General features: G+C 42.7%; 1 long non-coding RNA gene across 1 annotated transcript; it reads right to left on the reverse strand.

Moving 5' to 3' along the window:
• Nucleotides 1–921: 921 nt before the first annotated feature.
• Nucleotides 922–12,479, reverse strand: LOC111236351. The gene is made up of 3 exons (XR_002665719.1): nucleotides 12,437–12,479; nucleotides 12,188–12,347; nucleotides 922–994 (listed from the first exon to the last, which is right to left on the reverse strand). It is a non-coding gene; the product is annotated as an uncharacterized LOC111236351 (long non-coding RNA).
• Nucleotides 12,480–12,685: the final 206 nt, after the last annotated feature.

Below are 12,685 nucleotides of genomic sequence, written 5' to 3' on the forward strand. Positions count from 1 at the left end.
TAAACAAATGTTACCTTTATGAATGCAAATCGAGCTGCTATTTTTTTTTCTTGTGCCCTCTTTTTGTCCTTGTGCCACCAAGCATAAGGAGCGAGCGTACCGAGGCATCCATCTTGAGCTGGATGTGGGTGCTAAAAGGATTGAACGGGAACAAGGTTTCTCTCATGCTGCTTTGCACTACAGCTGAGTTGGTATTTTGTCTCTTTGTGTATCTTTTTTTTTTTTTTTCTTTCGAAGGCAGCTTCGATGTGGTTTATTATGTGCTATGGATTGTTATTTGGAGATGGATCCCCCATGCCACCATACTATCATCTAACCTATGAAGGGAGGGTGGGAGGGGCAAGGAGGCGATGTTATGGTGGGTGTGGGGTGGGGTGGGGGTGGGGGTGGGGGTACAGTCAGTGGAGAAAGGGCTATGTGTGTACAGGGGGGTAAAGCATAGTTGGGGGAGGAGAGGCAGAGAGAAGAGAGAGCATGCAGCGTGCAGCTGCAAGAGGCAAAGATGAGCGGAGGCGTGAAATTGGCACTGCACCGTCCACCACCCACAGCCCCTCCTCAATCTTAACCTACCACCCGTTCGCCTGCCCCCTCCACTCCATTCCACCAAGGAAGAGACCGTGTCTGCACCGACTATGGCACTAGAGTTTGTGTGTGTGTGTGTGTGTGTGTGTGCGTTGTGTGTTGTGTGTCTGTACCCTAGGAAGCTACGTATGACACTCTGTTTGCCATGCCCAAGTGATGCATTCTCTCATTCTCTCCCATTATATATATATATATACATCTATTCGTTAATGCACACACCCACACGCACAAGCACACTTCACCCCACCCTCCCTGCCCCTCCTGTGGAGTGGTCATAACTCACCTTAATTGTATTTGGTAGGTGGTGCTCAGACGTAGAGTGCATGGTGAAATGTAGCTGAGACCATGAGAGAGCAGTAATGGGAGTGAGGGCAAGGTACTGGAAGGAGGGAAACGATCGACCTATTGGCCCCTGAAAACACACATTATGCATTTAGGTTGGACACACACACACTCGCATACACATGCTCACCCCCAGCAAGCATGAAAAGATACTCGTGAGCATTAAAGGTGGAACACACACATAACAACACTCTACCTCCAACACACATATATAGAGCACTTGTCCATTTTACGTACATGTACACACAATATTAGTTGTTCATGAATGCAGATGTGCATAAAGGAATTATTGCACCTCTTCTCCTTTATTCAACCTTTTCCTGGGCTGTTTGTGTATGCTGAGGACCTTGAGATGTCCCAGTCAGGACTATATGGAACTCTATGCGCACAATAAAAATGCAAATAACATTTTTGCTGCTTATATGCATTTAATCTGCCAAAAGAATTTCAGACATCACACAGACACAGTCATACTTTTAAACGTGTCTATACACAAGCATGCACATACACACACACACACACAAACACAAACACACACTTTCTCCTCCTGGACAGCCTTGTTAATCAGTGTCATAGTAAATCAGAGGCCTGGGGTGTGAGGGTGGGGAGCATAATAAGCTCATCTGGCCGCTGAGAAGGTTTTCTCTGCTGCTGTGTTGACTGGTTTCAGGTAATTAAAGCAGCAGCCACAACTGTGCTGTCCAGTCCCCTGCGAGTCCTCCATTGTCACTCCATTAGCAACTAACCTGGAGAACCTGCATTCAGGTTGACACACACCAAAGAAAGCCAGTATGACACTAATCAACTGTGCGGGGAGTCTATTGGAGGAACTAATATACGGTATTTATCTGAACATGTCCAAGGGAGAAGGATGAAAAGGGATGGTATACAACCAGAAATCTCCTCATGAATCACCTTCATACGAGTGGATCATAAGAGACAATGCAAAGAATCCAATAACTGAATTGTTCATCATATTACTGTGTTTACTGAATTGAACAAATTATACATTATATGCACACTGTTACTTGTTAAGCATATCATGACAGAAGCAAATAATATTAAAGCTGTATTAATTAAGTATTTTTATATTACTGTTGAATCAATATATCCTGTAAAGTGAAAGAGTTCACTTACTGTAATGAATTCACAATTATAACCCAATTATTTTTAGCCTCTTTTAGCAGTTGCTTCAATGTCTGGCACATTTACCAAATGGTTGAGTCTTACCCACTCTGTATTACCTTCTCAGCACCAAATGGCAGACACACACACACACACACACACACACACACACACACACACACACACACACACACACACACACACACACACAGAGTTTGCAACTACCCGGTGACAGCGGAGCATTTAGCTGCTATATAACCTGATGTTACCCTCAGGAGTTGGTGGAGACCAAAAACAGAGCCAAAAGAGAGTAAATACTGAACTTACACTTGCCAGGAACACAACTGCTCCGTAAGTGCTGAATGGGTAAATAAACGTTCACTATATCACCTTAAAAGGCGATGATATGTCAATTTGTTGTCAGCTTCTTTTCACTACCCCTAAGTGGCCAAAAAAACTGTTATTGCAGGTTTAATAATAGAGCAATAAAAACAGGTGGCTGGAAACATATCACATTGTCATATCCAAAGTCACTGGAGTTTTCCATTTTCCATGTGGATTAATCAGAGAAACCATAAACCACCGCAAAAGTTTGAAAACCTGAACATACAGTGTATGTTCTATATATGTATATTGTTGTAATGTATGTATATGTATAGTTTAACTATGGATGTTTGTATACATCATGTGTACATGTGTCTAAAGGACATGGTGTAGATCTGCTTTCCATTTTTCCCCATCTTTAATGGAGGGTACGGGTGGGAGTGGGGGCTGGGGGGTAGTGGACAACGTGTGCTTCCATCAGACAAGGGCTAGTAATGAGAAGCCAATTGACTTTCCATTGCAGCCCTCAGCAGTCAAGAAGAAAAAGAACAAACCTCTCTATTGTTATCTCTTACTCCTCCTCTTTCATCCCTCCCTCAATGGTCAAAAAAAGGAAGGTAATTCCAGCCGGGTCCCACTTCACACCTTCAATTTGTCTTTTGCTGCACCCAACCATGCTCTCCCTCCCTCCTCCTGTCTTCTCCTTTCTCCACTGCCCCCCCTCCTTTGCATGTCTCCTTCTTTCCATCTATCTTTCTGTCTCACTCTGTCACTCGCCCTCTCTCTCTCTCTCTCTCTCGCTCCCTCCCTCCCTCTCTCTCTCTTTCCCTCTCTCCTGGTGCAAGGTGATGGAGGCGGGTGTGTGTGGGTCTCTGAGAGCACGCCTCAGGGATTATACAGCCCGCTCGCATGAAAGATTCATGATGCTTGGGAGTGTGTGTGTGTGTGTGTGTGTGTGTGTGTGTGTATATATATATGTGGGTCGCTCGCGTTCAGGCACTGACTGGAAAAAGGGAACAGGGAGAGACAGAGAAAAAAGGAAAGAGGGTGGGGGGATGGAGGGTACAGAGTGTGAGACAAATTGACGGTGCACAGCAGGGCTAACACTCCAGGTTGCGATTATACCACTGGCTTCTTTGCGCACACTTTTAGACGCCATCTTGCTGAGGCCTGCCTTACAGAAATGATCAATGACAAAAGTTTGGAACAGAAATGTGCATAACAGCGGTGTGCAGTGAAAAACATGTATCTCCAAATTTGTGGATTTTGATTCTTTCAGTTATGTTAGTAAGTTGATATTTTTGAGATCCTGTATATGGCAGAGGTCCTCATGATCCAGAATGGACCCAAAACCTACCCAAAGCTGAGGTGCATAAATTCATTTTCAAAGGAGAGAGACACAATCCAAAGAGGACCCAAGCACAGTCAGACCAAATCCAGAGAATAATAGGTTCAGTTCAGAGGGCAGTCGACCTGAACAGAACCTAATAGAGAGGGAACTCCAGCACCAGTAGCAGAATGATGCTCTATCAATTAACAGTGCAGCCGCAGTAAAAAAAAAGAAAAAAAAAGCAGAAATATAATAATAATATCTTAAGAATTAATGGTAATAGAAAATAATTTCAAAAACAATCTGTACATATACGCATTAAAGATTTACACTTACAGAAGATAATCATTTTCTATTAATATCTGTGAATCAAAATTTTGTCATTTAATAGTGTAAATCTTTTACATAGGCTTCTTTTCTGAAATAGTTCTCTCATGGTGATTATGATGAACCATGTGCTGCCCTGAGCCTATACTGATGTATCCTCACATTTATTATGATCCTCTGTGCTATTAGACCCAACACAACACAATTAAACTGAGTATAAGTCTGACCCAGGCCAACTTGGGCCCGAGGTAAAGTTGTGGTTCCTCAGGACCAACTGGCCCCATGAAGACCTCTAATATATTATACAACAATATGCAGCTGCCACTGTACAAATACAAATAAGTTGACCTGTGTAAATCCAACCTTAAGTTACTTTTCATAGAACTATGCAGCTGTTCAGACCAAAAATAGCACTGTGATAAAAATCGCAAAGGTCTGCATTGGTGTGGGTGTATTGCTACTGGTTCTGATGAGATGAAATGCAATCCAGAAGTTCAGTTTGAGTGACACATCCATGAGAACACTACACAGCAGTTTATTATACTCTGAAACAACAAGTAACTACCAGGAGAGTACACCTACCAGAGCCCTGTGCGTCAGCACCCCTACTGTGCCAACTCACTGACATAAATGAGGAGGCTGTGTTTTTTAATGCAGTAATAGTCGTCTGGATTGAGTTTAACAGATGGAAATACACATACAAATACACCTGCTCCGTTTCTTTCAGTAAATAGCTTCTTGTGCCATCATTTACTGTTTGCAAATGAAATATGTGTGGTGAAGCTTGTTGCAGACCAATGCAAGCATTTAATTGTGGGTGATGTGCAGGAAGTGGCCACAAATGACCAGGAGGAACAGTCACTATGACAATACAGCACAAAAAAAAACCACACAACTATAACAAGTGATAGAGTTAAGGAGGTTGGCGCACTCACAACTATCACTTTTCCCCTGTCCTCATGTTCTCTCTCTTTCTCTCTGTATGTAATGCCCTTCTTGCCAGGTCTATGCCAGGAAAGACAGGCTGGCACAATAAGTGCCATTTGCTACAGCCTCTCAGCCAGAGGAAGTGTGTCATTGCCAAGTGTCTATTGGTGTAGGACAACTCTATTCATGTGCCTTCACCTTGGCAGGCTGTCTGTGAGGGATGGGAGGAAGAGCGGTGTGTGTGTGTGTGTGTGTGTGCGCGTGCGTGTCTGTGTGTCTGTGTGTGTAGTGTGTAATGGGTATGTGTTTATGTAAACCTCACTGGATGCTCTAATAGCCCCTCACAAGCCTGTTCCCTCTTCCTCTCTACAGCATCTTCAAACACATTGCATTATTGCCGCTTTTGATTGCATTTCAGATTAGAGAGCACTAGTTCGAGGGAGCAAAGGAGTCAGATAGACAAGGATAGAGAGGAAGCGAAATGGTGGCAGAGAGAAAGAGATGGATGAGGATGACAGATATAGAGAATGTAGGAAGAGAGGAAGGGCAGATCAAGGGGAGCGACGACCAGACAGACAGACAGACAGCCTGGGAGGAGGAGGAGAGAGAGAGAGTTTAAATGAGAGACAGACAGAGAGAAAGGGGGAAACAGGAAAAGCAGAGAGAAAGAACCTCTGGGGGAGCGTATTATACGGCCGTTACCCCCCTCCGGTGCAGCAGCGAATGGGAGGAGCTGAGTACCCACTATTCCAGTGACCTTGGAGGTCAGTTGGAGGAAAGCAGCATTAATCAAACTGACGCCCAGGCTGAGGCGGATGATAGCAGGCAGCAATGCCCACAACAACAACCCTCCACCACCACCACCACCACCACGACACACACACTCACCCATCCATCAACACCACCTCCAACCCTCCTCACATACACATCTACCTCCTTCCACATTTATTAGCATTCTTTCTCTGCCTTCTTTTATTTTCTTTCTTTTTCTGTTGTTTTTTGCATATCACCCACCCTCTTCTCTTTCCCATCATCCATCTCTCTCCTTCCTCCGCTTTGTGTGCCCTAAACCCTCTCTGGATCTCCAGCTACAAACAGTGAATTAACCCATCTCCACCCTGTGTTAATGGACTTCTAAATATCAGCCATTGCCTGTGGATATGCCACCGACATTTACATTGAATGTGGGATTGAGTTAGTTGCCTTCTGGCCACTGGCAGACGTGTAGATATTGATTTGCTTGTTTTGCTCTCTGCGTTGGTGCATATTTTGTGGAAATGGCTGGTGGGGAGTCATACAGAGATCTTTGTTTGATGTATGTAATCTATGTGCAGAGGTATGTGAAAAATGACATGCAGTGCTAGACCTCAGATACTGGCCCATTCATGTGGCCTTTATTTTGCCCTTTTCTCTAATGGCAAGTGTACATGTAAATATAGAAGCAATCATTATTTGTACACCACTGCACAGTACAGAAATAAATCAGTCTCTTTTTTAAAACTTTTCAAAATCATGCCAAGTGTTCATGCGCCATGCACCTCCCCTCTGTCTGCAGTCGGGATAGTTACAGCTACAATAGACCTCCCTGACCCAAATTTACTGTTTTAACCCTCTTACCTTCTCTCTATGCTACCAGCCAGCCAGTGAAAATAAAGTCAACAAGCAAGTGAGCACATGTGGTGGTTCTGTGTGTCAGTCAATACAAACCAATCAATATACCCAGGCTCCTTACTGAATAAGGTGTCTCTTTTAGTGTGTGTGTGTGTGTGTGTGTGTAAGAGAGAGAGTGAGAGTGTTTGGGTTGGGGGTTGGGGATGGTTATAGGAGGTTGGGTTCATCTGTGACTGCTCGTCCGCACTGATGATAGTATTGATCTGGTGAAGATCATGTGAAGGTCAGGATATGTTGTCTGTGTTTGGACCACCTTGATCTTAATACACTGTCCTACTCTGTCCTTTCAGTGCTAGTACATACTGTAATAGCTTATACTACTTAGTTTCTAATAGAAACACCAAATGGTAGATGTTTTATAAAGAGCGAAGCAGCATCATCATTTTTTGTTTGTTTTTGTTTTTTGTTGTTGTTTGTTTAAAGATAAGGTGTTTGCATCTGCATTTTAAGTGACAATTCATACATGATATTATTTTATTACAATTTTGAAAAAGGCCAAAAACTGATCCTGTGATTTAAGCATTTTTTGATTGACACTTCTACAACCTTCCCTGTCTGTGGGTCATTATCATCATTTCAGAATGATGAAACAGAAACTAGGCTTGTTAGCACTTAATTATTCATTTGAATCCATAAAGGCAATCAATTAAGCTTAAGTGTGCAATAAATCTGATTAACCAGTCAGTTCCAAAAACACCATAAAATCCATGCAGGTCTTATACCCTGGTAATGAGTTTGCAAGTAGGGAGGGGGAAGGGGCTAATAAGTGAGGGTGCTCACCCACAAACACACACACACACACACACACACGCACACAAATCCCAGTATACAAACCACTATTGTGGTTGATGTGTTTTTTTCAGGTGATAATTTGACGTATTAGCTATTGGGGATGAAAGATAAGCAGGGCTTAATGTATGCTAATATTAAGGTCTGCAGCTTGTAACAAAATAAAGCAAGGTCATCACGAAAAGGCGCACTTGTAATTAATAGATGAATTCATTACAAAAACAATGACTCAGTTCAGAAACACTCATTAACAAGATAAGGCATTTGAAATGAAAATAGAAACGTTCATGTTAATGTGTTGACGGAGAGAGCTACTATATTCATCCTTGAGATGCTGTTAATGCAGTGTGTGTGCATTTGATTGGGCGAATCTGCCGGCCTCTTTTTCTGCCACCGCTGTATCATTTCTCATTATTCTCTGACACACTCGCTTGCTGCCTCTCTCCCTCCCTCCCTCCCTCTATCCCAGCCTTCTTCTATCCCTCTCTGCCACCCTCCCTCTCTCGCTGGCCTTTACCTGCTCGCTTGTCTCAGGGGAAATTACCACAGCTCAGAAACGCTGTCCTACTGCACTGCAACGTTCCGCTTTGCTCTGCCTCCCTCCACCCATACAGCACACACATATGGACACACACAAATACACACACATGTACTGTAGACATGCATTCTCACACACACACACACACGCACACACACACAAGCATGCGTGCACACCCGTGCACACAAGAACACCAGCACATTCACACAGAGTCTGTGTAACCCCTTCCCCACCCATAGCATTGCCCCTTTACCAGCTGCTGCATACACTGTTTCTTCTGGCTATTGTGCTTCCCCCATAATATATTATGTACTATTCAGACATACAGCAGTATATGGAGCTTTAGAGGCATATTGTTGCCAAGGTCTTTACTGCATTTGTGTGCAGGAAGTAAACTAATGGTGCGTCTGTATGCTTTTATGAACAACGTATATAACAACAATTGCACCCATGTTTGTATGTACATCTATGCATGTGTGTTTTAGTGCACGGGACTGTGTGTATCCCTATGTAATGGCTTTTATGTGTCGGACCTCTTCTGTGCAGGGTAATTCACTCTTTAGTCTTAATGAAAGTTAATGAAAAGTTAACGCTAGTGCTCTTATGGACTACTATGCCTACCATGCCTTCAGCTACTTTCAGTCTTTCATTGCAATGCTGCAGACCTTGGAGATGAGCAATGAGCAACTCAGCGGGGCTTTACCAATCTCCACTGTTATTTAATGGATAGGCACTTCAGTCACATTGCTAATCAGAGTGAGAAAAACTCACAATGAATGTTTCAGCTCAATTGCACCGCTACTCTTTGCACATTTTGCCTTTAAGTAGCAGGATTGGGAGACTTGCTGCGCAACATTCTTCTTGATGTGCAGTTAGGGAGAAGGTTTCATTTGGCTCCTTCCTCTGTCAGAATTATCATCATGACGGTCCTTTTGCATATGTCAAGTCATGCCTTTGGAAATGTCACTTTGAGGCAGCAGCAGTAGCTCGCTGTCTGCATTTTGATTACTCACATGCATAAAGTCCAGACTGTGGAGGAAGATTGTGTATTCATAATCAATACCATAATACCGACACCCCCAACTCATCAGTCATTCTGCATCGCACAGCAAACTATAAATGTCCTCCTCCAGAATACAGTGTCTAGGGAATGACGATTTAAATCCAAGATCTGCTTTTGGACTCAGTGCTGTCATGAAATATGTGGATAATCGTCAGATCACGTTTGTTTGGTTAATTCCACAAGATTAAATGTTAAGATGATGCATTTGGAGAGGTCTTTGAATCTTAGAGTAAAGCAAAAAATAGATTTTGAGTACTAAAAAATTGTTTGGTGATTCTAGAAATTCAGCTGGTCTGTCATAAGATATTAAATATATTTTGACTTCTAAAGCAAAAAATATAGCCTGATGGGATTCTTTTTATGCAATTTGTCTGGTGATCTGTATGCCTTTTATGAATGTGTGTGATTATTAATGTTTCTGGATGGAAATACTTTCTCTCATGGGAAACATGTTTAAATGATAAAATGTAGCCACAGAGCACATGCATTAAATATGCATGTAGCCACGTAACACATAAGTATGTGTGTATGTGTATCTGTGACCTGAGCGTAAAGTGAGTGTGTGTATGGTGCACATAAGTATCTGTGGTTTGGTGTATGAACATGCATGTGTTGTGTGAATTTGTGCATATGTGTGTGTGTGAGTCTGGCAGACTCTGGTGGCAGGCTTGAAATTAAAACCTTATGCGGAACGCAGCTCATGATTGGACTGGAATTAAAACAAAAGGCAGAAGAGCATGCTGAAAAAATTGAGAGGAGAGGAGAGCAGAAGAGAGAAGAGGAGAGAAGGAAAGAAAATGGCTAGAGCAGCTGGAGGAGAAGTGTATTGTCTGAAAGGGGAAGGAGTGAGCGATTGCCTCTGCTGCAGTCCTGCTGCTTGTGTCTGGGCTGTTTCTTATCAGAATGTCAGGCGAACCTTTCCCATTGGCTTGCTTCTGTTAGCAGCCTTCTTAAATGTGAAAGCAATTAGGGAAATTGGCGGAGTCAAAGAAACATCTCAGAGACACCTAAAAGAATAGCTGTGATGAGTTTGGAGAATGGATGTGAACAAGGAAGGATGTGCGCTCACTCGCGTACACATAAATACATGTTCATGTGTGCATGCAGACACACACACTCTCCCTGTCTTTTGTCTTGGCGCATACATTAATACACACTCAGCTAAGTAGTTCTCACCTTTGATGGCTAATATCATGTCAAACCACTATTGCTATTTCAAGTCTCAGTTGTCCTTTGTGGTGCACAGATTTCCATCTCCATCTCTGATAATTCATGCGAGTCTACATGAAGGAGATTTAAACTACAAGTAGTGTAGGTACTTTACTTTCCATGATATAATAAATAACTGCATTAATGCTTCAAGTCAGCACATTCGATTAACTCTGAGAAAAAAATGTTTACTAGGAACATCATTTATTTAGGTGACATGAATGAACAGAAAATTCCTTCATATAGTTTAATAGTCTGTGATCCACAGTGAACTACATATCCCTTAAGGCGTTTCTCAAGGCATTCCCCTCTCCTCTCACCTCTCTTAACCCCGAGTATGGAACATCTGCTTTCTCCATTCAGTTGGAGCTTGCTGTTTTAATAGCTCAGGGCATCTTGCCTTGAAAAGGAGAAAAAAAAACTTTTGGCCGGGGCCCCTGGCTTTCTCATTAACAGTCTCTCCCAGTAATGTATAGGAGCCCAGAGCTTTCCTGAGAGAGTTCTCACTGGTCAGTCTTCCCCTTTGTGGACCGCAGCCTTGACCTGTTCCCACCGCACAGTGTGTGAGTGTGTCTGTGTGTGTTTGTCTGTGCATGGAGCAGTCATTTCCATGAGAAAGGAGTGCAGAGAATGGACAGGAGCCACATTTTCTTTCTCTGAGACGGCTGCAGACGCGGTTCAGGGCACAAGGGCGACCTCATCCATCATTTTGTGAATGGCCTGGAATTATCGCCCCATGTTTCTGGACATCATGTGATCAAGAGATTCTTGACAAAGGTCATCTTGGGTAGAGAAACTTGGGGTGAGCCCTTTCAGAGACATTTGAGTCTGCTATGTAAAGTTCATGATGCAAGTTCCAAATTGCTTGTAGACTTTTATGAGTCTTCTCTATTTCTGTACTCTTTTGCGTTATTTTGGTCATGAGTCACAAGAAATATGGTATTATATTTCTATGATATATTATCTAACCATATCACATAGGACCAAGTAGTGAAAATTAACTACATAGATTTATTTGAGTACAATTTGAGGTACTTATTTTATACTATACTTGCATTGCAACAGATTAACATACCCAAGTGTCTAAAAAAGTTTGCTTCACGTAAACCAGCTACAACATTAAAATGCTGCTTATATCTGCATCCATATATGGAACATCAGAATTATTAATACAGACCTTTCACTTGTAATTTTTTGTATTTTTACATTGACATGTTGCTACTTTTTCTTAATGCTGCATTAATAATTTTTTGGCCACTTACAGGCAGGGCAGGAATGTAAACACAACACTGGCATATTGTCCCCAAATAACATTGATAAGGTGAATGTGTTAGAAAATAGTGGCTTATTTACACAACAATCAGACAGAGAACAACCGCAGCATTCATTATGGGGCTCTGTTTGTGTCCACTTGATGAATGTTAGTCATACAATTTACTCTCCTATTGCTCCGTTTTGGTTACCAAGAGGGAACTATCTGGCTCTGGTAAATTCTCTGATGCTTTCCAACTAGTCACTAGTAACACTGCCTGTTTGCCATTTGGTGCTGGGCAGGTAGCATACAATGGGCCACTGATGACAGTGGCAAGAATAAACTAAAACAATAAAGTTATGAGCACTAAACCCAAAACATTGAGTTTAGAAATACTTACAAGCTTAAATATTGATTAGCAGCTTTGAATAAAGCATCTAGATTCTTCCACCACTGCTAGCAGCAAAAGTGAATATTTAATACATAGCGTATGTAACACTTAATAGAACATGAATAGCAACCACGTTTTACTTGGTATTTAAATACAAAATTCCTGTCATCTTCAAACATGACTTCTACAGCATTACAATTGAATTTTCTATGTGTTTCATATTTTGCTGTGTAGTATCATCCTCCCAAAATCTACAACAGAGTCACATTTGTTTCTTTTTTAAGCGCACAGTCTTTGCTGCGTGCTTCAGCAATTACCTTGGAAATATGAGCTGCCGGTCTGTCCACCCTCTGTGGCCGTGGGGAGGTTTGGAGAGCGCGGGAGGGCGGACCGGAGGGCTGCGGGTGGAGTTAGCGTCTGGTGTTTTGGTTGGTCGGGAGTGACGTATCTGGAGCCACTTCCTGGTCTGTCTGCTCACTGGGAGGAGGAGAGGGAGACTGCGGTGTTGTTAGTTTGAACAAAATGGCTGCGAGACCACTGTCAACGAGAGCTCACTGAACGCCTACCATGACTGTCCGCTCCGCTGTCGGGATCCACACAGAATGTATTTCCCTGGAGTCGTTTCTCACTTTGCATTCGCGGTAGCCAGCCCGTCGCTAGTCGTCCAGCTGGCGACCTAAACAAAAACATTTCTTTTGCACTTTAAAACAAGTTGGCTGGCTGGCTGGCTGACGGCCGTCGGCTGTAATACGCGAGAACTCATCGGCGATTTTTAACGAAAGCTGCCTGATTTCTCTGGTTTGCAAAACCTTGCA

Source organism: Seriola dumerili, unplaced genomic scaffold (genome assembly GCF_002260705.1).
Source record: "Seriola dumerili isolate Sdu_G_001 unplaced genomic scaffold, Sdu_1.0 BDQW01000621.1, whole genome shotgun sequence".
NCBI classification, from domain to species: Eukaryota; Metazoa; Chordata; class Actinopteri; order Carangiformes; family Carangidae; genus Seriola; species Seriola dumerili.